The sequence below is a fragment of the Rhinopithecus bieti genome, unplaced genomic scaffold (genome assembly GCF_001698545.2).
Source record: "Rhinopithecus bieti isolate Rb0 unplaced genomic scaffold, ASM169854v2 scaffold_8307, whole genome shotgun sequence".
NCBI classification, from domain to species: domain Eukaryota; kingdom Metazoa; phylum Chordata; class Mammalia; order Primates; family Cercopithecidae; genus Rhinopithecus; species Rhinopithecus bieti.
The window spans coordinates 1,647,584-1,673,626 of NW_016806443.1; the positions used below are offsets into that span (position 1 = coordinate 1,647,584).

Consider the following 26,043-nt stretch of genomic DNA (forward strand, 5'->3'; position numbering starts at 1 on the left):
TCCTTTGTAGGGACATGGATGCAGCTGGAAACCATCATTCTTAGCAAACTATCACAAGAACAGAAAACCAAACACCGCATGTTCTCACTCATAGGTGGGAACTGAACAATGAGATCACTTGGACTCGGGAAGGGGAACATCACACACCGGGGCCTATCATGGGGAGGGGGGAAGGGGGAGGGATTGCATTGGGAGTTATACCTGATATAAATGATGAATTGATGGGTGCTGACGAGTTGATGGGTGCAGCACACCAACATGGCACAAGTATACATATGTAACAAACCTGCACATTATGCACATGTACCCTAGAACTTAATGTATAATAAAAAAAAAAATTAAAAAAAAAGAAAAAAAAGAAATCAGATCAATAGCTGTGTAGAAGGAGAGATTGACAGCAAAGGGGCATGAAGGAAATTTCTGGGATGTCAAAAAAGTTCTGTATCTTGATTGGGTGGTGGTTACATAGGTGTATACATTTGTTAAACTGTACACTTAAAATTTATGCATTAATTACACCTCTCAAAGTTGATTTTTAAAAGAACACTTGCATAACCCTTTAAATTAGGAGCCTTATTATCTTCATCATCATTCTTTAATGAGTCATTCAGCAATAAATTTTATAAGGAACGAGAAAAAAAATTATTCATATAATGAAGAGTCTCAAGAAACTTGGATCAAGACATATGTTGGCTTGTAGGAAACTTTTATTCCTTCACAAGTTGTTATTACTGAAACATTTTAGAAATTTCAGGAGAATGTTGAGGTTCTAAAGGAAAGCATTAATACACTTGACAGGTTTTAATTTTTTAATCTAGTCAAGGCAAACAGCTTTGAATCAATTATCTACAGTTTTCAACATATAATCAAGGATTTTGACAATATTTAGATGCTGAATTGCCAAGCTATTAGCAACCAAGAGATTTGATTAGACATTCATATTAATAAACACCTGTCAAAATAGCATAACAGATGTTCTAGGAACACAGCTAACACAAAATCTAAAAAATTTGGTCATATTTTTTGACAATGTGGTGCCTAAATTAAACTTTACAACCTTTATTATATTTGTTTTAATAAAATTCAATTGCTGAAATAATTTCTATGAACAGAAAAATATTTTTACTACAAATGACTAAAAAGTTTTCATTGAAATCAAAGCCTCTTGCACAAACATTTGAAATTATCAGTTAAAAGTGCATTAGCAAAATACCAGTGTATGATGTATGTATGTGTGCATAAAATATACACATGTTATTGCTAGGGGCTCCTGCATGGAACAGTGCAGGTCTGGATCATGCACATGCTCTAGGATCCACTATTTTAAAATTTGCCGTAGTTCAGGTCCATACGTATAATTTTATTTGATACTCATATGTAACTTATATAGACTTACAGTTTTTGACAAAAGGCATATTTTCAACGCTGGTCCACTCAATACAATGGTTGATATAATATGCTAAACTATTTAAATTAATACACACTCTTCCCTTTAGGATCGTGTTTCATGAAAATAATATACATACACAGTATACAAAAAGAAACATTGAGGCCAGGCACAGTGGCTCACATCTGTAATCCCAGCACTTTGGGAACCCAAGGCAGGTGGATCACCTGAGGTCAGGAGTTCAAGACCAGACAGGCCAACATGGCGAAACACCATCTCCACTAAAAATACAAAAATTAGCCGGGTGTCATGGTGAATGCCTGTAATCCCAGCTACTAGGGAGACTGAGGAAGGAGAATCGCTTGAATTGGGGAGGCACAGGTTGCAGTGAGCCACGATGGTCCCATTGCACTCCAGCCTGGGTGACAAGAGTCGATATATGATGCACTGTAGCCAGTGGATTCTGTGTTGTTCCAGAGAAGAGATCTAGGACCAATTTGGGGAATTCAGCAGACTTTTGTTGAATTTAAAGAAATAGCTAATAGTTAAAGCTGTCAATCCAGCAAGAAGAAAACTATCCCATGGAGTTATAGGCCCTTAATATGGAAATATGCAGTGCGAAATTAGATAGCTATTAGTCATGGAGTTTGTAGAAATTATTTCCACAGTTAAGAGACCCCAGACTAATTGACCATCAAGTTTCCATTCAACTATTAGTTTCTATAATTGTATAGGTCGAAGGCATTTGTGATTGCAAAATACCATGATTCATGCCCACTCTGATTATCTATGATTATGTATTTTTTATGCAGTTGTCTCATTTTACTTAGTTTTATCCTTTAATTATGTATGGTTTATGGTACTTATTGAAGAGAGAAAGTACCTCCTTTGGGAAATCTCTGTGGATCAGATTTTTACAACTCCAACTGGACTTGAAATGTAACGGTTGTCTTTTTTGTTATTCATGTTCCCTTATTGTTATTAGAGACCTTCTTTCAATTCCAAACTTGATTCAGACATTGTTCTTTCCTTCAACTAATATTCTCCCCACACCAACCAAGTATTTTATCATATGACCCAGTTTCATTTTCACCTTACATCTATTAGCATCTGAAACTACCTTATTACCATTTATTTGTTTACATGTTCATTTGCTTTTTTAACTGTACTGTCTTCCCTATTTGATTTCAACTTTATGGGTGAAAATGCCTAGGAAAACTCCTGGTCTATGGTAAAAATGCATGATAAATAAATTTGATGAATAAATTAATAAACAAATAGATGGCTGAATACGCCATTTTTTTATTTTGCATCCATGAAGATGAAGATCTAATAGGGAGAACAGTCTGTTCCCAAAATGGTCTTTCCACTGGGATGTCATTTTCATCCAGTCATTCTGTATTGCAGAGAGCAGGGGCCCTGCCTTATTCTTGTTTTTATCCATCATACAGCATAACAAAGTGCCACACACATAACAAATTATGAACAACTGTTAAATGTATGGGTGAATTAAAACCCTTCATGGAAGTGATACCAATTTTTCTAAAATGTCTTGGTAAACTAGACTCTTTTACAATTAAAACAAGAGAAAGAGAGTTGCTATGTGTTGATTTTTGGCCCTAAAGACAATAAATGAAACTGGGAAACTGGAATAGTATAAACACAGGACAAGAATCAGAAGTGCCAGGCTTGATTGACCCCTACTCTACACATTTCTGGCAGTGTGAACTTGGTCAAGCCACAATCTTGCCTGCACATCAATATTTTTTTTGTAATTGTGTCTAATAATCTCTGCCATTCCTATACTCCAGGCTTGCTATGTATATCAAAAATGCAATATATGTGGGAAATTTGTTTAGGTTGCAAAATGCCATACAATTAAAACTTACCAGTGTGGATAGCATTAAAACTTCTGTGAAACCAAGGAGCAGCAACCTGTCCAATTCACATGTAAGAGTAACAAGTGTCTCTAGTTTTAACTAGCAGGAGAATAGAGGGGAATAAGGGAGAAGAGAAAGCAAAGAGACAAAGAATAAAAAAGAAGCAAGAGTGAGAAAAGGAAGAGAAAGAGAAGATAAAATATACAAGATGAGGTCACAGGAGGAGAATGTGGCCAAGAGGGAGGAAGAGAAAAGGGAGTAGAACCAAGAAGAGAGAAATAATTGCATTGGAGGGGAATTGTGAGTGGCATCTATGGTGACCACACATAGGCTAAAATCTCTAAATTGAGACTTCATTCATTTCAAAGCAGTAGACTAGGTGAAGTGAGGGTTGAGGTAGGATTGTGTATTTCAAATTAACAAAGGATTAGCCAGCATGAGCTGTCATCCCATGGAAATGGGTGACTACAAATGCCAGTGACAGGGGGACATTAACCTATTCATTGCTAAAGTAGAAACTGCAGCAAGAACATAGGCTTATGCCTACTAAGAATCTCTTCTTAGTTGGTTGACATGCATTCTATTTTTCAAGACCCAAACTCTAGTAGAAGACCACCCTCTGGTAGTGGTGGCCTTGCAATGCGTATGACTTGACTGACTGCTTACATTTTGTACAGTTTGTCAGAGCTGAAACCTCTGCAGTTTTCACCAAGCCTAGCCTGACACACTTTTCTGACATTCAGTTATCATGTGCATGGCATAATAATCTGAACATAACCTTTGAAAGGAAAATTAAATCATTCATCTCACTTCAGTGATCCTTGGGAGCCATCGGAGTGTGTGGAAAACTAGTTGCTATAAAAGATGCCCAGACTCAGCTCTTAAAAGACCGAGTAGAACCTACAATTCCCAGCCCTTCAGCTATTATTTTCCATGTTTCTAAAATAATAGTTATGTTTAAAAATAAGCTCTCTTTTGTTCTTTAGATCTTTTGCTATTATCATTATTTGTAACAATGCTTTCCAGTTTTCAATTTGAATTCCTCTCGCTTTTAGTTTTTTGTTGGTCTAAAAAGTCCCTAAAAATAATTCCTGTTGTCTTTACTACAGCATCTGTGCTACGGGAATAAACTGATTTTTAGTTATTCTTTAACTTACATAATACTTACTTCTCTAATATCCAGCATCTGAAATGAGGAGCAATAAAAATAGGTCCTTATGGTCATTCATAGTTTCTATTTGGAACTAATTTAGTAAAGGGGAAGGAGGCTACATTATAGATGATAGTAACACGTTGAAGGTAGATGCATGTTAACAATTTTAGAATGAACAATGTCTTAGGATAATCATTCACCGCCTATTTTGGTTTCAAAAATGATTATCCATTATGAATGTCGCCTTTATTTTGAACCTTCAAAAAAATGAATACCTTTTTTTCCTTCCATCTCTTCTCTACATGCTTTCTCATAATCTTTTGTTTGGAAATACCTAATAGAACCAAGAATACAAAATAAAAGTCAAAAACTTGAAGCTTATTTGCAACTCAGATAAAGGAATTGATTAATTCATCTCTTGACATGTATATTTTTGGAAGACTTGTGATATGTAAGACCATGGCTAGTCTCTCTACTGTTCTATCTCCAGATTATCTGGGAAAACCAAGCATGAGTCAGCCATGGACCACGCCTTCAACATGCTTACAATCTTGTTCAAGAACTAAGATATCTATATACATAACACTAAGGGAGAAAGGGGTGACAATCTCAAAAGAGGTATGGGTAAGATGATAGATATGTTCAAAGAAATCAAAGGTTTCTACCCCACTTTGGACAACAGGAAATATGCTCTGGAAAAAATAACGCTGGAGTTATGGCTTTAAATATTAGTCTTCAAAATGGGGCTACAAGATGTTCTTTTGGAGGGTGAAAAGAAAACATTAGAAAGTTTCTTTATATTTGTTATCTAAAACATAAAAATTGTAACCTTCCTAGGATTTAATGTATGATTGGCATTGACACTATCCTTTAGTGTATATCCCAGACAAGAGCTTTATTAAAGGGTTGTCTGTGGTGCTGTCACTTGTTCTGTAGCTTTCAGCATTATCACAATCAATGCATACCTAGATTTATAAATTACACTATTTAGTTGTAACTAATATAATCCTCCTTAAGTGTGACCCATTGTTTTAATTTTTTTATAAAATAAACTACGCATTAAGGATAATTAAAAGGGAAGCCCAAACAGAGCAAGAAGATGTCAGAATTGGCAATTCTCTTAATCTTAGGAGGAGATGATGGTCAGCAACATTGCAAAATAACATCAGTGATTATCCAGTCAAAATTGAAAAGAAGTAGTTCAGTAAAATTAGTTATCAGGAAGACTACATGAAGTACAGAAGTCTTTTTGGTTGCTTGTTTGTTTGTTTGTTTGAGATGGAGTCTCACTCTGTCGCCTAGACTGGAGTGGTTCAAGTGATTCTCTAGGGTTCAAGTGATTCTCCTGCCTCAGCCTCCTGAGTAGCTGGGATTACAGGTGCGTGTCACCACACCTGGCTAATTTTTGTCTTTTTAGTAGAGATGGGGTTTCACCATGTTGGTCAGGCTGATCTTGAATTCCTGACCTCGTGATACGCCCACCTTGGCCTCCCAAAGTGCTGGGATTACAGGTGTGAGTCACTGTACCCGGCTTGAAGTACAAATTTGCATCCTCTAATACTCATTTATAAATTTCCCCTGAGGGAATATTTCATCTTGAGATTGTTTTTAATGACATTATCATTAGCAAAATATTTAAAATAGTTTCTTTTATCTTTATTTGATCTCTTTAAAATGTATATTTCTGTATACATCTTATACATAACAGTAGCATGATAATGCAGATATAACATAAATAAACAGACATATAGAGAATGAAGATAAAGCATGTAAAGACTCTATTCTGGACAGAGAATAAAATAAAAGCCCCAAAGCAACCTATATGGCTAAAGCTACAAATGTTTTGCTGTTTAAGACACCAAAAGCTCAACGTGAAGAGGGACGCCTTTTGGATGCCAGCTCCTGGCGTAAACATATTAGACTTCTTGGAACTGATCCCATGGAACAGGCACAGTCTTAATGATTTCAGTCTTCTGGGAAAATGTCATCTTTTTTCCCAGTAAGGGGCAAAAAAGTTATTCAGCACCAATGTGTAAGCCACGAAAATAAATTCTATGAGTTTCCTCCTGAAAACTGCAAAGGATTTGAATATATTCAGAGTAACCTTCCTGTCACATGGCTGTTGGTTTTCTCATTTTCTATCTTTTCTTCCTAAATAACCTCACTTAATTGAGACCCAGTATCTCATGTTTCAATGATTGTCTTCAAAAAAGAAACACTGGGGTCTGGGGAGCAGTTCCAGGCAGTAGAGAAAGGCAGCCTTCTCAGCCCGGTTCTATATGCTCAAATGCCATCATATGGTTTTCAGGAGTATTTCAGGAAAAGGTTGAGGCCTATTTTCAGAAAGACAATTGGCAGACCTTAAGTGAAATAGATCTTTTGTAGAAAAAAGGCTATGGCCTAATACATCCTGGCAGTGTGACTTAAGGCACACTGCTTGGGGAGCACCACAACACGCACAACTTCTAGGAAGGAAGGAGGGGAAGTAGGGAGGGAGGGAGGAGGAAAGGATGGAAGAGAGGGAGGGAGGGAGGAAGGAAAGGAGGAAGGGAGGAAAGGAAGGAAGAGAGAAGGCAGGAAGGAAGGAGGAAAGGAAGGGAGGAAGGAAGGAGGAAAAGGAAGGGAGGGACAGAGGAAGGGAGGAGGAAATGAAGGAAGGGAGGGAGAAAGGAACGGAAGAAGGGAGGGAGGAAGGATCTAAAAGCCTGGCTTATATTCCTTTCAGAATGACACCGACAGAAGACCCTCCAGATGGTGCCAGGTCCAAATATTTAAGTATGGTGTTAGTCTATTTTGTCCTGAGGCACAAATTTTTTTATGGCAAGGACACATCCACATGAGAAGGAGGATCACTCACAGCTGCACATGATGCTGAGTAACTACCGTATTACAGTGATTTTGTTTTAACATTTGTTAACTGAAGAGGCATTATATTGTATCATTTTGCAATAGATAAATAATTGGATGTTAGGCCTCATGAAGGGTGGAGGGTGGGAGAAGGAAGAGGACCAGGAAAAATAACTAATGGGTACTAAGGCTTAATACCTGACTGATTAAATAATCTGATGGAGAGAAAAAAAAAATTTTAAATAATGTATGAGTCTGAACTAGAGCTGATTATTTAAAATTTTTAAATCGTACCCTTTAAAAATTGACTTTGGGTCACTGCACAATATAATAATTCAATAAAGCATGTAAATCAATTGAGAGCAGCAAAAGTGACACATTAACATGAAAACTAGCTGCATAACTCAGCATGTCTCAAGTCATACTCAGTCTGAATAAGCTGATTGAAAATCGTAAGTTTTACAGTATCCTAAAATTTAATGACCTGTAGCTATACCAGACTAGAATGGTGGCGGGGGGGCTGCGGGTGGCAAAGATCAGCTGCCAAAGATCTTGTCATCTCAGAAACAACAAAGCCTGAGACTGGTGGCAAGGCAGACCCTTGAACTAACTCTGAATTGAATCTATTAGCTGTGATTGGTCATGACTAAGTTAATGGCTCTTTCGCCTTTGTGTGTTTCTTCAACTGGACCTTAGAATAATATTATGCCATGACCAGAATAAGAAGTGAGTTGGTAGGCTCTGAGAAGGTCAGATGCTAACTAATAATGGCTAAATTATATTATTTTCCTAAATTGAAAGTGATTATTTTCTGAGCTTATAAAATTTGGTCTGATATGAAAGGAGTAGGGGCAGTCAGTATATCAGGGTGGTTTAAAGTGAAGCTGGAAAACGTGCCCAGACTCTGTAAGAATCATGTGCATGATTAATGCTGAGGCCACTGCCAACAGGAAAAAGAGGGACTCCCACAGTCAGAGAGTGTGATTGTATTTACAGTACATTGACTTTGACTAATGTGCACACTCAGAGAAGTAATGTGTGGAAGGCAAGAAAGGACCTGTTTTCAAATGTTGGTGCTGAGTACAGATTTCCCATTATGTCCAAAGAAGGTGTCAATGAATAGTGACTTTTAGTCTTTTGGTTTGCGGGGTGTGGTGGAGTGTGGGTGAAGAGAACATTACAGGGGTAACTTTCCCATGTATGAGGGAAGATAAAAATGGCTTTCCGGCACAGTGCGATGGCTCACGCCTGTAATCCCAGCACTTTGGGAGGCCAAGGTGGGCAGATCACGAGGTCAGGAGATGGAGACCATCCTGGTTAGCATGGTGAAACCCCATCTCTACTAAAAATACAAAAAAATTAGCCGGGCGTGGTGGCAGATGCCTGTAGTCGCAGCTACTCAGGAGGCTGAGGCAGGAGAATGGCGTGAACCCAGGAGACCGAGCATGCATTCATCTGAGATTGCGCCACTGCACTCCAGCCTGGGTGACAGAGCAAGACTCCCTCTAAAAAAAAAAAAAAAAAAAGGCTTTCCTTGTGCATTCTTACTACTCAAGTACTCATATGAGTCTGGAGAGTCACCACTGAGTAGTTTATACCACATCTCACAGTTTCAATGACCAATCGCTTTCAAGGGGATTATTACGTAGTTTTAACTATAATGTCATCCCTAAGCAATGCCTTTAAGTATGTAGTACTTATATAGTATTTGAATGTCTTATGAAAACATGTACTAGGGTTTTCAAGGCCCGTGGGTGTCAAAGAGGAAATGAGTATATATAATAATCACCTGAAAAAAAAGTTCTCTTCTACCCTAGAAGAGGTTTTCCTTCTTTCTCTTGCCCCGTGCCAGAGCCTTATGTGCTTTCAGGGAGTGTATATGTGTATATATAATGTGTAACACCAGGAGAGGGAAAAGGCACGTTAAACTTAGTATGTGGTATATGGGGGAAGGAGAGTAGCACCAGATATATAAGGTGTCTTCCCAGGTAATTCTGGTTCTCTCAGGTCTCCAGATTTTTCCAGGCCACCCCACTTTGATATGAATTGTAAGTAAAGGAGCACACAGCTAGCAAATAATTAAGAACCAAGAACCTGACCATTTCACTGGAAGTTGGAATAATATAGGTCATGTTAAAAAATAACTGGCAATCTAGAGAAATAATCACCATAACACTGTCAATTTATCCCAATGATTGATTTGATTTAAATGCAGGAAAATCAATAGCTTCATCATAGGAACTGATTCTGACTTCTTGGTAGTGACTCTTGAGGGCTGTGTAGGCTAAATAATGGCTCTCCAGGATGTCCACCTTCAAATTCCCAAAACCTGTGAAGAGAGGTTATTGTAAATCATCTGTGTTGGTCCAATGATATTATAGGAGTCTTTTCAAGAGCACAGGAGAACAGAAAGGAGAAGGACATAAATGTGATAACAGAAGCACACATTATAGTGATATGCTTTGGAGATGAAAGAAGAAACCACAAGCCAAGGAATACAGGCAGCCTCTAGAAGCTGAAAACGATGAGCGAATGGATTCGCCTCTCAGAGCCTCTAGAAGGAACCAGCACTGCTGGCACCTCCCCTCTAGCCTAGTGAAACTTACTTTGGACTTCTCAGTTCAAGAAATATAAAATAATAAATTTGTATTGTCAACACGTTGGTTAATAATTTCTTACATTGGCAGTAAGAAACTAATGCAAGAATTGCATGAAGGAAAATTAGTAGAACAACTGATACAAGAGTGATGCCAGTCATGGGTTATAGAGGGAACAGTAAGAATTAGAATGCATGCAACTACCAACTCTACTTTTCTCTTTAGGGTGATGCAAGAATTTCCTTGCCATTGAAAGAGAGAGCAGAGGAGAGTGGCAGTGTTTCTTGGATAGCTATGCTCTTTAGATATTATAACAAACAAACTTAGTCAAAAAGAGGCTGAAGTCCTTAGAAGAACTTCTACCTAGAAACCACAGTTTTCACTAGTGTAAAGTTTCTTAGCTAACATGAATGGCTATTTTTGTTGGTTCTAGGGAACATAGGATGGTCAATCATGGACCCCCACAACTAAGTTACATGTCTCTTTGAACAACATGTCCAATTGGAGGAGAAAAACAACAGTAGTTTCCCCCCTTGGTCTATCTCTTTTCAGACCCAAGTAGAATAGGAAAAAAAGGAAAGGAAAAAGATAAATGCCAGATTGCTGATGAAAGAAATGCAACCAAAGAAGAGGCTATTTATTTTGTAATCCTTGGGATTATCAGATCCACTTAGAACAATGGCTAGGAATATCTTGTATCTGTGTATTTATTTGCGACATATAAAACATTCCACTGATTCTGAAGCACCCATCGAATTTCAGTGCTTTAAGATGCATACTGATATAAAACCTATGGTGATACTTTCACCGCATGATTTGTTTTTAATTGGCTCTGAAAACATGGATTTAAACTCCTTGCTATTCAATTGAAACTGACCTGTATTCTTATATGTTGGAGAAAAGTTAAAAACTGTTGAGCATCTCAAATTCTGTTTTCTTGTTTATTGGACAAAGATAATAGATTTTAGGAGCAGAGTGGGCATGCAAAATAGCATATGATGTGATGTGCACAATTATGGGCGTAACCATGCTGTGAATGCCCTTAAATGTGTGTAGTGTGAAAGGTGTGTAGCTCTACGCAGCAGTGCTGGGTATGAGAAGTGAGTAAGAAAAGTAAGCAATTGCAACAGTGCCTGGAACATTGTAAGCACATAATAACACAATAATGTTTGTTATTATATATGTTTTCAGTACAAAATCACACACACACACAAATATTAAAGCTTCAGACTTACAAAGTCCTGGAGAAAATAGTCTGTTTTACTAAAGACAAAAATCAAAATTATTTGGCTTGCTGACCTTTATTTTGCCTGCAATATAACAAAAAACAAACCTTGCCAAAGAAATTCTTCATTCTAATTCTACCTTTGGTTTCGCCTATGAGTTTCATGGCTTTTTTTCCCTCCATGAAATTATTCTACGAATTCTACAATCTGTCTAGGATTTGTTACAATACTAACAGGTAAAGGGTAAATTAGGGTATTTGAGGACTGAAGAGCAGAAAAAAAATTATGTCTAGGATTTCTTTAGAAAAGTAGTTGTGAGATTTGAGGAAAGGAATTCCTTATGCTCTCTCTCTCTCTCCCTCTCCCCCCCCAGCCCCCCTTCTCTCGCTGTCTCTCCACATACACACATACCACCACCGGCATCACCAGCACCACCACCACCACCACTACCAACAGCAGCAGCAACAGCAACAGTAATAAAGTATTCTCCCAGTTTGGTTTCCCAAAATATCTGGGAAATACACTCTATCCTTGTTTCATAAGCAAATGCAACATTGAATATGGAACAGTATTATTATGTACAAAGTAGAATTCTTGTAATTTTTGTTTATAATAATAGATCCTCTAGATGGTGACAACTTCAAAATAAGAAATAAAATTGGTCTTGTGCCCAGGCAGAGTATATGTCGTGTAATTACAGCTGTATTAGTGAAGTGCCTCAGTTCTTTGCCAATTTTTCCCATCTACTTGGTGACATCCAAAATTTCCTTTCACAAGGAACACTGCCTTTTGTTGCTGAAATGAAGATAAATAAAATACAGGATTTTAGCACTCCTGGGATCACGTGCAAAGGCAATGCTGTGAGTTCATAAAACCCTGTTTTCTTTTCTTTCCTGGACCAAATAGAATACATTTCCCAGCTTTCTTTGCAGTTACATGAGTCCTTGTATCTCATTTCTAGAATATGGGTGGGAGTGATGAGTGTCAATTTCTGTTCCAATCTCAGAAGTCTCCTATGAGATCTATTCTCATTCCTTTCTGTTGTTGGATATCTGGATGCAATGACTCCCTGCAGAGGGCTCTGCAGCCTTAGGGGACAGGATATCTTGTAGATAGAAGGTACCTGGGTCCTTGAACAACTACGTGGTACATAGCCCACCACCCCACAATCCGCAGCAACTATGATTGAGAGTGGAATAAACTGTATTGTGCTGAGCTACTAAGATGTTTTGATATTATAATAGCAGTTAGGCTGATCTGAATAATATGAAACAAGAGAAACAAATGAGACAAATATATACAATGTCAGACAAACATTTTCCCTCTTTCATGGAGCAATACATTTTTTAGACTTGAATCCCAAAAATTCTTCAGGATACTAATTACTCAACATGATTGGTAGCTGATTATTCATTAGCTGATTTTCCGAGAACTTTTATGGGGTCCTCAAAACTTTAGAATGACACTTTACAAGAGAAAGTAACAGCCAGAGGGAGAAATTTGCCTAATTAAAGTTTCATGTTTGAATAGTAGAAGAACAGTATGTCCTTGCTTGAGTCTATATCTCTTTTCAACTCATCATTTTTGGTTGCTTCCATGATAATTACTTTTTTTTCCTTTTTATCTAATACAGAATTACAAGTAAGGGAATTCTGGTAGTAGAACTGCCTACTCTTATAATTTAGCTCTATTCTTATAGAGTTGATTTATTTAATCCTAGGAAGTTATACTACCACAAATATCTGTCACTAAGAGTAAATAAATTCTGTAATAGGAGTTAAATAACAACTTTAAACAATAACAACTACACAGAGGGAGGGTTTATGTGTGTGTATATTTTATATTCCTTTTCTCTTTGTGAAAGAATGTATGGATAAGGCTCTGCAAAGTACTACTGTCAGCAGGCGTAAGAAGGACCCCAATATAATCCATTCATTGGTGTTATCTGGCAAGTACTGTAATTTTGGAATCAAAAAAAAAGTGAAAAGGTGCTGATGTACCTTAAGAACAGTAAAAAAATAAGTAAATAAAATGAAAAGTAGATTTTATAAAATATAATTATTTGTAAAAGGAAAAGGAAAGAAAAAATGACATTCGATGAACATCTACTATGTGCCAAATGTTGTGTAAAACACTTGATTTTCTATTCCTTACCGTGTGACAAATGCCACAATTTTACTTTAATGAACAGAAAATAAGCTCAGACCAGGAAAGTCACCTACTGAAGACTACATGGCTAATCAGTGGCAGTCCTGGGATGCAGACAAAATTTATTTTTCAAGTCTATATTCATTTCAATCTACTTTATTGCAGCATTAAATTTGAATGTTAGAAATAAAACGATTGTGTCTAAAGCTAAGACTCTCAGATAAAAGTTCCATTTGTTATATTATAAATAAACATCAAAGTGCAATCTCCCATGTAGCAAGGCACATGGAATGGCTGAGTTTGAGTGTAGTGTTCAGAACCCAGGGAGAAGGAGAGAGGGAAGAAAGGTAATGGGAATAAGAAACAGAAAGAAGTAATAATATCTCAAAAAAGAAACCCCAGGACTGTAGGCTACTGGGGACATTTCAACCACTTGTCATGACCCCTGAAATCTATGCAATGTAGTATATATATATATTTTATTTTACTGGGACAGAGATTTAGGCTGTATTCCTTGAGGCTGCTATGTTTGAGAAGGTCATTGTGGGTGGACCTCCCAGCTACCCATCACCTATATTTAACCCTGGTCTTCAATCTGTTGCATTAATGGTAATGTCCATCAATGGCTAAGGTGATATTCTAATATTTTAATTTTTAACTCGATGTGTTTTATGGGAGGCAACATAGCATACTTGTTGAAAGTGGACTCTGTAGGCACATTCCCTGAGTTCAAATCCCATCTCCAATATTTACTAGCTGTGAAACTTGGTCAAGCTATGTTTAACTTCTCTGTCAGTTTGCTCATCTGCAAAACAAGCACAAGAGTAACTATGAACGTAGGGATTATTATACTGGTAAAATTAACGTGTGTATAGAATAGTGTTTGGCAAGCAGAAAATGCTAAATGTGCTAACTCTTAATTCCAGAAGAAAATATATGCTATTATTGTTTTCATTTATAAAGTGAACCACTATGTTATGGGACTTATTCTATAAAAATATCAAAGGAAAAAAGGATTAAGGAGAAAGTTTTGGTCTTTAATACTATTATGTTATCAAAGATTTAGGGACTAAAATATAGATAATATAATTAAGCTTTCTGTTTTGTTTTCGCACAATAGCAGAAACTACCAAATCATTTCATAGATATTCACTATCCCTAAAAAGACAAAATAACTCTATGAAAACATTTGGTATTTTTTGTTTTTAAACCATAGCCCTAGTTAATTGACCTGTTTCTGATCACCTTTACCATCTTCTTATTTCTCATTTTAATCAAAAGAGAAAGGAGGGAGGAGATGAAAGCCGGAAATGAGATGAGGTCAGGGATAGGAAAGAGAGTCAAGGATGGGGCAGTGTCAGAAATGGCTGGCAGGTTTATGCCAAGCCAATAAATTAAGTTTCAAATATATTCCTTTCACTTATCTTAATAAAATGTCTATGGTATTACCATCACTGGGTTATGTAGCCTTTTTCATTATACTTTCTAACCCATAATGTTTTAAAATTATCTTTATTACATTTTACTTTCTTTAATTGACAAAATGTATATATTTATTGTGTACAAGATGATGTTTTGAAGTATGTATAAAAATTGAATGGCTAATTAACATATGCACTACCTCAGCTAGTTGCATGTGGCAGGCCCTCTACTTCAGAACTTGATCTGCTTTTTATTTTATTTTTTTGGATTATGATTGTAACCACTGTTTATTAAAGACTTCTGACATCTGATTTCTTTAAAATATTTTTGATCTCTAACCCTTTCTCCTCTAGGTCTTTTTCTGTAGGATCCAACACAGTAATTTAAGATGCTATTTGCTGACAGGAGATCCCAAGAACCCATTATGAAAATGAAGGCAGCAAACAACCTTTGAATATATTTCCCAATTTAAAAAGCCTTCATTACATAGTACATTTCAGGCTGAGAATTTTAAAAATTTATCACAGTTTCAGTAATTGTAGAATCCTCTCGAAGTTTGGCATGATATAGACTCATTTGTAAAATGAGTATTTTGTTTGGCATTCAGTAGGAAGCTTGCCAGGCAATACATTTAATTAAGAACATGAGGAAGAGAATAATTGTAGTTTGGCATACCGTATTATCATTACTTTTAGGTTCTACATGTGTTTAAGATAGTGGTCTCCTAACAAGGTATGCATTTGAAACTAGAGGTAATTTCTCTTTCATCAGTCCAGGGTTTTGAAACAGGGAAACCTACTATTTTGAGGGGAAGGGTACTTTAGCTGCTCTTTAGATATAACACTGTCTATCATTTAAGCTATGAGAGACTTAGCTGCTCTCCTTAGAAACAACCTTTGTCCATTGTTTAAGACCTTGAAAATTGATGCATTGCCTTTCAGGAGCGTAGACAGTTTTATTTAAGTTTAACTTTCTCTAGAGATGCATTGAAATAATGAAATGCAATGCCTTTCTTGAACATAACCACGTACATAACATCTAGTCCTGCCTGATGTGTAAAGTAAATTTGATAAGAGCAACTCAAATATTGTAATGATTGATGTTGATTTTATTTTATTTCGAAGCAAACTTTGTCAGCAGATTCAGAGAAAACGTGTGATGATAACCATCTATGAGACGAGGTTTCCATTGTGTTAGACATGCTGTTTCATTTTTACAGGGAAACTTGCTAATAATGATTTTGAGAAGCACCATGGGAAAAAGGGCAATGAAAGGGCCTTTTTTGGCTTACAGGGCACAAGTATTTTAGGTTCAGATTTTCAGGTATAGAGTTCTTTGATCATTTAGCTTTGCATGAATCAACTCTGTCTTTTATCACTACATAGTGCTATTCTTCTTAGTGAACAAAGACTTTCTTCTAATAACACATCTTATTGGATTTAATATTAGGGCGTCTATTCTCAAGGTTGGTTCAAGGCATAAATAAGATATGCACCAAGATTGTTTTCACTCCCTGTCTTTTCTTTAGCAACTGCATTTTGGTCTCTCAGAATTTTTCTTTTCTCAATCTAGCTAGTTTATTCCTTTTTCCCCCTCCTCACTATCCCTCTTTCCTTTGAAGCATCAAAACAATTGCTTTAGTGAGTTGTTTCTTCAGGGCCCTATTCTCTGCTAGGGACAAGGAAGAGAAATCTAATAATTAAAGTCCTGAAATTCAGTGTGGTAAGACTCAGTAGAGAATTAGGAAATATAGAGAGAAGTGGTTTTAAATGGATGGAACAGCTACATTCATTCAGATAATCATTCATTTATTTTTTTCAAAAAAGAGAAGATAGAAAAATATCCCCTTATCATATTTCAGTCCAGTTGCACATCTTTAAAGAAATGAGTTCTTGGTGAAAGGATCCAATTATATAGGTGTTTACTACCCATTCACAGTAACGTGTCAAAACAGTATGGATTTTCTCACAGAAATGTTGTTCTTGTATCAAAATGGTCACTCACTCAGGAAACAAATGGAAAATTTTTCCAAAACTTAAAAGCGTACTTCTTGCTTTTTTCCTACCTTGCAGAATCCTGAAATCAACTCAACTTTTATTCTGTGGCATTAGGAACCAAGATAACATGACTCCAGCTTTATATTATACTCAACTACTCTGATATAGTTCCTTTTTTTTTTTTTTTTTTTTGAGACAGAGTTTCACTCTTGTTGCCCAGGCTGGAGTGCAATGGCATTATCTCGGCTCACTGCAAACTCTGCCTCCCGAGTTCAAGCGATTCTCCTGCCTCAGCTTCCCGAGTAGCTGAGATTACAGGCAAGCACTACCATACCCAACTAATTTTGTATTTTTAATAGAGATGGGGTTTTTTCATGTTGGTCAGGCTGGTCTCGAACTCCCGACCTCAGGTGATCCACCCATCTCAGCCTCCCAAAATGCTGGGATTACAGGCATGAGCCACTCCCAGACATTTTTCTTTTACTTAACAGCAAGTAAACAGATTGAGGGAGAACTGCGAGGAACAAAAATAAACCATGTAAGGAAGAATACATGAATGGTGTTCTTGTAGGCCTTGTTGACTTTCTGGTACTCTCTGAGTTTAGACATCCCATCCTTTCCCTATAGGAAAATTTCTTTCTTTCTCTCATGCTTAAATCATGATGCTTAAATAGCATAACTTAGTAATGAGCAAACGAGATCAGATCAAAGGGTGGGAGGGGTAAGATCATGTAAAGAGACCCAGGCCACCACTCTCCACTTCCAACTGTGGTATCCTCTTGGCTACCCCAAGATGTGTATACCAATCAACCAATGTGCAGCACCAGACTTTATATTTCACCAACATTTGTCTGGATTATTTTAGATGAACAGATAGTATGTCATTTCAGTACTTTTTCTTCATTGTCCTGAGACCTAATTCATTTTTTTCTGGATTTGTTTTTTTCACTTATCTCAGCAATACTGTCAACATTTTCCTTTTAAGTGATGCTAGAATTAATGGATTTACTTAGGTAAGTCTTGAGGTAACTCCTCTTTGAAAGCAGGAGAACCACTATAAGACAAACTAGAAGATAAATTTAATTCGTGTTTCCATGTGGAAGAGATTACACATTTCTTAGGCTTGGACTTTCCATGTTTGAATCAATTGTGGGGAATAGATAATGGGATAAAAACAAAACACAATTAATGACTGTGAAAACAGATTTAAAACAGAAAGATTGGAACAGGGACTCCAAGATGGTTGATTAGAGGCATTCAGCAATTGCCTCCTCCACAAAGAAAAACTAAAATAGCAAGAATGCAATCATACTTTGAATACAACGTCTAAGACGGAACACTGGAATTCAACAGAGGAGTGTCAGGAAACACCTGCAGCAAAACAAAAAAACAAAAAAACAAACAATAAAAACAGGGAAGCAAGGCAGCCAGCTTGGTCAGGATCACCTGGGAGCTTGGAGAGTCACCCCAGTGTGGGAAAATGGGAAATGCTCCAGCAGTCCACATTCCCATCATAGACTCCTGCCACCCTAGTCACAGGAGAGTTCCTTGATCCCTGCAGACCATAAGGCTCCCACAGGGAGCAACCTGGATAGTGTGTGATGGCATCGCTCCACATAGGTAGCTCTTGCTGGGTCCCACACACACCCTGAGTCCTAAGCAGTTGCAGCACAGTGTTATTTTGAGAATGTGACCCAAACCAGACTGCATCTCTCCCTGGGGCCCAGCAGCCCCTGCATTCCTACATCCCTAGAACCCTACTGACATCTCCCTACATCCCTTACAGGACTGTAGTGGCATGAGAGTGATTAGACTCAGCAGAACAGCAGGGTCCTCAGCACTATAGAACACACAGCATCTTGCACCCCAGGGTATGGGTGTTGTAGCAGGCAAAGCAGAGTGCCCCTGGGACAAAGGAAGCCAAAGCATGTGCTCCCAGAACTTGAAACTTGCCTGCCTGGGGCTGCTGCTACTGATAGCAACTCCGCCTCCTCCGCAATCCTCAGCTTGCGCATGCTCTGAAGACTGGCTCTCCCCACTGCTGCTGCTTCCGCCAATTCTGGACCCTGCAGCACATATTTCCAAGAGCCTGAGAGCCAACTGGCTGCGGCTGCTGTCATTGAAAATAACCCCAATTCCCAGAAACAGGCCCACAGTGTGCTTGCACGTGCCTCGAGGATGGATTCTCCCTGCTCATGGCTGCCATTGTGGTCACCACCCAGCACTTTACCAGGGGAGCCCAGGTTTCATCTGGCCTGCTGACCACAGCCTATACCAGTGGCACAACAGAGGGGACCTAATGACAGGCTTGTCTGGCCGGCAACATCCCCCACGCCTGGGCACATTGCCTAGGGACCTGGGGATGATCTTGCCCCACCCACTACTACTGGTATCAGTGCAAGTATTTCAGAGGCCTAAGGGCAGGCCCACTCAGCTCATCACAGCCACCACTAACAGAAGCATGTTTCATCTGTGAGCCCATAGGGTTGTCCTGTCACAGCTATGGTCATTGCTCATGCCGTGCATGCTACCCAGGAGCTTAATGAACCACATGACCCAATACTGCCACTGCCAGAACCCAAGAAAGCCACCTGGAGGTCCAAGAATTAGCCTGCTTAGACCTAATTACTTTGGTGCCCATGCACGCTGCCTGGGGTCCCAAGGACAGGCATGCTTGGCCCACCACTGAGGCCTGAGGACCAACCCACCTGCAGTTCCCACCCCCTACAAAGCCTTACCACAGCCTGCACTAACAGCCACAGCCTAAGTGACAGAGGGAATCACAGACACCACTGAGGCTCTTTACAGACAAATGAATCACATAGAGGCTACATTACTGCATGCACCCCGAATCAAAGCTGAAGTGCCCTATGAAAGCAACACTACAGATAGATCTTCAGGACCTTCCCCTACAAAAGCCAATCCAAAAAAATAAAGAAGTGACTTACACCATATACAAATATATCAATGAAAGGACAAAAGAAACATTAAATGTCAAGGAAATATGCCACATCTAAAGAAACACAATCATTGTCCAGCAAGATATTACAACAAAAAAGAAATTAATGAAATGATGAAAAAAGAGTACAGAGTAATAATATTTAAAAAGCTCAGTGCTCAGTGAGATACAATAGAACACAGATAAAGAATGCAAAAAAATTAGAAAAGACAATTCAGAACATAAATGAGAAATTTACCAATGTGATAAGTATCATAAAAAAGAAACAAAAATTCTGGAACTAAGAATTCAATGAATGAAATACAAAATTCATGTGAGAGCTTCAACAACAGCTTTTATTATGCACAAGAAATAATTTTATAGTGGGAATAAAGGATTTTTTAAATAACTTGGTCAGACAAAATAGAATAAATAATTAAAAAAGATTGTACAAATCCTGTGTAACAAATCCTGTGTAAAGTAACCAAAGTTTCAAATTCTAGGTATTCATTCCCAGAATTTGAACTCAAAACAGAAGTTGAAGAGAAGTTCAAAGTCATAGAAAATCTGTTTAGTAAAATGATCCTTGGAAACTTACAAGTCTTAGGAGAGATGTGAACATCCAGATCCAGAAAGCTTAAAGATCCCCAAATAGATTCAACCTAAAAAGGTCTTGTTAAAGGCAAGTTATAGCCAAATTGTTGAAAATCAAATACAAAGAAAGGATTTCTAAAAACAGGAAAAGAATGATGTTAAGTCAAATATAAAGGAAACCTTATTAAAACTAACAGCAGATTTTCAGCAGAAAATTACACATCAGGAGAGAACGAGATGATATATTCAGAGAGCTGGGGGGAGAAGAACCAAAAAAAAGTCAATCAAGAACACTATACCCAGCAAAATTGATCCTTCAGCTATAAAAAAGAAATGAAGTCTTTCCCAGACAAGCAAAAACTGAGGAAATGTATTACTTTCCTGTGTTTTCATGACTCCTTTAAAGGGTTCTTATATCTGAAAGTGCAAAGATGATATCTATTATCATGAAAACACAAGAAAGTATAAAACTTACTGGTAAACACACAAATGTAGAAACTACTCAAATAGTACAGCTACAGAAAATCACCAAACCTTAATGATAAACAATAAGAAAGAAAGGAAAACATCCAGAAAACAATTTACAAAATGACAGAAATAAATCCTGACACATGAATAATAACCTTGAAGGTAAATGGATTAAATTTTGCTCTTAAAAGAAATAGCGTGGTGGCTCAGACCTTTAATCTCAGCACTTTGGGAGGCTGAGGCAGGCAGATCACGAGGTTAGGAGTTCGAGACCAGTCTGGCCAACGTGGTGAAACCCCGTCTCTACTGAAAATAGAAAAATTAGCCGGGCACGGTGGCACATACCTGTAATCCCAGCTACTCAGGAATGAGGCAGGAGAATCGCTTGAACCCAGGAGGTGGAAGTTGCAGTGAGCTGGATTGTGCCACTGTACTGCAGCCTGGTTGACAGAACAAGACTCCATCTAAAAAAAAAAAAAGATAGAGATGGGCTGAATGGATTTGAAAACAAAAACCAAAACCAAAAACAAGGACTACATGACCCAACTATCTACTGCCTCCAAGAAACTCACTTAACTTGTAAAGACACATAGAATGAAAGTAAAGGGATTGAAAAAGATATTTTGTGCAAACAGAAACCAAAAGTGAGCATAAGTATCTCTATTTATATCTGATAAAAACATATTTAAGTCAAAACAATAAAAAAGAGACAATGAAGGTCATTATATTAAAGATAAAGGGATACATCCAGCAAGAGGATATAAAAATTATAAATACATATGCACCCAATATGAAACCATCCAGATATATGAAGGAAATATTATTACATCAAAAGGGAGAGATGTACTCCAATGCAGTAATAATTGAGACTTCAACACTCAACTCTTAGCATTAGAGAGATTATCTAGAGAGAAAATTTAAAAAGAAACATTGTATTTAAACTGCACTTTAGACCATATTGAACTAAGAGACCAATCTACAGAGCATTTTATTGAACAGTTGTAGAATATACATTTTTCCCATAAGCACATAGACATTCTGTAGGATTGACCATATGTCAGGCCACAAAGCAAATCTTAACAAATTTTTAAAACGTTAATAGCATACCAAGTATCCTCTTATGCCACAATCAAATAAAACTAGAAATCAATAAAAAGAGAAATTTTGGAAGTTGTACAAATACATAGAAATTAAACAACAATCTCCTAGACAACCATCAAGTCAATGAAGAAATTAAGTAGGAAATCAAACAAGTTTCTGAAAAAATGAAAATAAAAACACAATATACCAAAACCTATAGGATAGAGCAAAAGCAGTGCTAAGAGGGAAGTTCATAGCAATAAATTGCTACAATAAAAAAGTAGAAATGTTTCACATAAACAATCTAATGCTGCACACATCAAGGAATTAAGAAAGCAAGAACAAACTAAATCCAGAATTAGTACAAAGAAGTAATAAAGATCAGAGCAGAACTAAATGATACAGAGACTAAAAAAAAAAAAACAAAATATCAATAAAGCAACAAGTTGGTTTTGTGAAAAGATCAAAAATTAAATAACCTGCTATCTAGACTAACCAGGAAAAGAGAGAATACCTCAAATAAACAAAATTACAAATGTAAAAGGAGCCATTACAACTGACATCACAGAAATGCAAAAGATCATCAGACACTATTATTAACAGTTAACATTTACAAACTGGAAAACACAGGGGAAATGAATAAATTCCTGGGATCACAAAACCTACCAAGATCAAGTCTGGAAAAAATAGAAAATCTGAACAGAACAATAATACATAATAGACTGAATCAGTAACAAAAAGTCTCCCAATGAAGAGAAGCCTAGAATTGGATCCTTTATTGCTGAATTCTACCAAACTTACAAAGAATAACTAACATCGATTTTCCTCAAGCCATTCCACAAAATTGAAGAGGAGGGAATTCTCCCTATTTCATTTTATGAGGCAGCATTATCCTCATACCAAAACCAGACAAGAATACAAGAAAGAAAGAAAACTACAGGTCACTATCCATGATGAATGAGACACAAAAACCCTCAACAAAATACTAGCAAAATGAATCAAACAGAACACCAAAAAGATAATACATGTTAATCAAGTGAGATTTATCCTTGGGATGCAAGGATGATTCAACATACACAAATCAATAAATGTGATACATCGTATCAAAAGAATGAAAGATTAAAAAATGTGATCATCTCAATAGGCTCAGTAAAAGCATCTGATAAAATTCAAGATCTTTTCATGATAAAAACTCTCAAGAAACTAGATTTAGAAGGAACGTACCCCAATATAATAAAGGGCATATATTATAAAGTCACAGCTAACATCATACTGATTGGGGCAAAGCTGAAAGCCATTCTATCAAGATCTGGAACAAGATGAGGATGCCCACTTTTATAACTCACCTTCAAGATTCTAGTACTGAAGGTTATCAGCCAGAGCAATCAGGAAAAAGAAAGAAAAGGCATCCAAATTGGAAAAAGGGAAGCCAAATTGTCCCTCCATGAAATGAAATTATCTTATATTAAGAAAAACCTAAATACTCCACCAAAACACTCTTAGATTTGGTAAATTAAGGAAAGTTGCAGAATACTAAATCAACATACAAAAATCAATAGCATTTTATACATCAGTCTGAACAAGGTGAAAAAGAAATCAAGAGGCAATCCCATTTAAAAAGCCTAGGAATAATTTTAACCAAACAAGGAACGACCTCTACAAGCAAAACTATAAAACACTGGTGGAAGAAATTGAACAAGACACAAAAAATAAAAAATATCTCATGCCCATAGATCAGAATAATTAATATTGTCAAAATATCCATACTACCAAAAGAAATCTACATTTTCAGTGGAATTCTTTCAAAAGAGCAATGACATTCCTCATAGAAACAGAAAAAAAAAATCCTAAATATTACGTATTAATAGAACCACAAAAGTCCCCAAATAGCCAAAGCAATACTGAGGAAAAGAACAGGAAAAAGGACACGACACATCATACTACCTGGCTTCAAAACATATCATAAGGCTATATAACCAAAAAAAGCATTATATGAGCATAAAAATAGACACATAAACCAATGGAACAGAATAAAGAACCCAGAAATAAATTCACACATTTATAACTAACTGATTTTCAACAAAGTTGGGAAGAACAGACACTGGGGAAAGCATGGTTCTTCAATAAGTGGTGCTGGGAAAACAGGATAATCATACTCAGAAGAATGAAACTAGCCCCCTGTCTCTCACCATATACAAAAATCAAATCAAGATCAGCTAAAACCTAAAAGTAAGATCCAAAATTATAAAACTACTTGAAGAAAACATAGGGGGAATGCTTCAGGACATTGATCTAGACGAAGATTTTATTGCTAAGACCTCAAAAGCACAGGCAAGACAAAAATAGGCAAATGGGACCATATTAAACTAAAAAGCTTCTGCACATCAAAAGAAATAATCAACAGAGTAAACAGGCTGTTAAATAGTAGAAAATATTTAATATTTGAATTATTTAAATATTTAATATTTAAAAATATTTGCAAACTGTTTATCTAATAAGGGCCTAAAGTTCAGAGAATACATGGAACTAAACTCAACAGGAGAAAATAATAATCATCCCATCAAAAAGCGGGCAAAGGACATGAATAGACATTTCTCAAAAGAAGACAAATGACCAATAGGTATATGAAAACATGCTCAACATAACTAATTAGCATGAAAACACAAATCAAAACTACAATAAGACATAATTTTACCCCATTTAGAATTACTTTTATTAAAAGGAAAAAAAAAAAAACACAGATGCTGGCAAGGGTATGTTGAAAAGGGAACTCTTATACACTGTTGATGGGAAATTCCGTTAACTAGGACAGCCTTTATGGAAACCAATATGGAGATTTTGCAAAAACTAATGGTAGTACTAACGTATGATCTAGCAATTTCACACCTAAGTATTTATCCAAAGAAAAGGAAATCAGCATATCAAAAGGATACCTGCACCCTTATTTTTATTGTAGTATTATTCACAATAGCAAAGATGTGAAATCAACGTTAAGTGTTCATCAATGAATAAATGGATAAATAAAATGTGGTTTTATTAACACACACACACACAATGAAACACTCAGCCATAAAAGAATGAAATCCTAACATTTACAACAACATGGATGAGTCTGGAGGACATTATGCTAAGTGAAATAAGTTAGACAAATATCACGTTCTCCTCCATATGTGAGAGCTAAGAACATTGCTCTCGTGGAGGCAGAAAGTAGAATGATAGTTATCTGAGGCTTGGCATGGTGTTTGTTGGGAATTGGGGGGATAAGAGAGGGTGGTTAATGGGAGCAAACATACAGTTAAAAGAGCAATTCAAATGTTCAATAGTAGAGTAGGATGACTATAGTTTAAAACAATGTATTGAATATTTCAAAATAGCTAGAAGACTTCAAATATTTTCAACAAATAGAAATAATACTTGACATGATGGATACCCTAAATACCATTACTTAATCATTACACATTCTATGCCTGTATAAATAACAAAATAATACATGTACCCCATAAAAATGAATGAATTTTACCATCAATAATTTTTTTTTAAAAATAACTAAAATATAGCAACAGAAAAAATGTGAAATATTAAAAGTCGGACTGCTGATAAAAAATGAACTGTTGGATACATATAATATCCAAAATAATATGTTTCTCCCTAGAATCAGAAAAATGCGTTTGTCTTGAGGTATCTAGGTCTATGAAGGGTATCTCTAGGTTGAGTTTTACTATAATAAACACCTGGGAATGAAGATCAAAAGGTCTTCATCTTCTCTGGTGTATTTCTTAACACAACAGACTGGCATTAAAAAAAATTATTTAATACTGGAGTCTAATAGTGGTCTTTTCAAAATAAAAATATTAAAAGCAGCAGCCAGCCAGGCACGGTGGCTCACGCCTGTAGTCCCAGCACTTTGGGAGGCCAAGGTGGGCGGATCAAGAGGTCAAGAGATCGAGACCATCCTGGCCAACATGGTGAAACCCCGTCTGTACTAAAAATACAAAAATTAGCCGGACATGGTGGCACGTGTCTGTAGTCCCAGCTACTCGAGGGGCAGAGGCTGGAGAATCGCTTGAACCCGAGAGGCGGAGGTTGCAGTGAGCTGAGATTGCACCACTGCGCTCAAGCTTGGCGACAGAGTGAGACTCCATCTCAAAACAAACAAAAAACCAATAGCCGTTCTTTGGGATGCAAATCTTTTACATATGCAGATGGATGAATGGATAGATTTATACATTTTTTCATGAACCACCATAGCTAGCATTTATTTTTTCATCAACACCACAGCTAACGTGTATATATATATATATATATA

General features: G+C 36.8%; 1 protein-coding gene across 1 annotated transcript in view; it reads left to right on the forward strand.

Annotated features, from left to right (window-relative positions):
• Window positions 1-26,043, forward strand: part of CTNNA3 (catenin alpha 3) — a 1,693,405-nt gene that overhangs the window by 1,644,684 nt on the left and 22,678 nt on the right. The window lies entirely within an intron of this gene.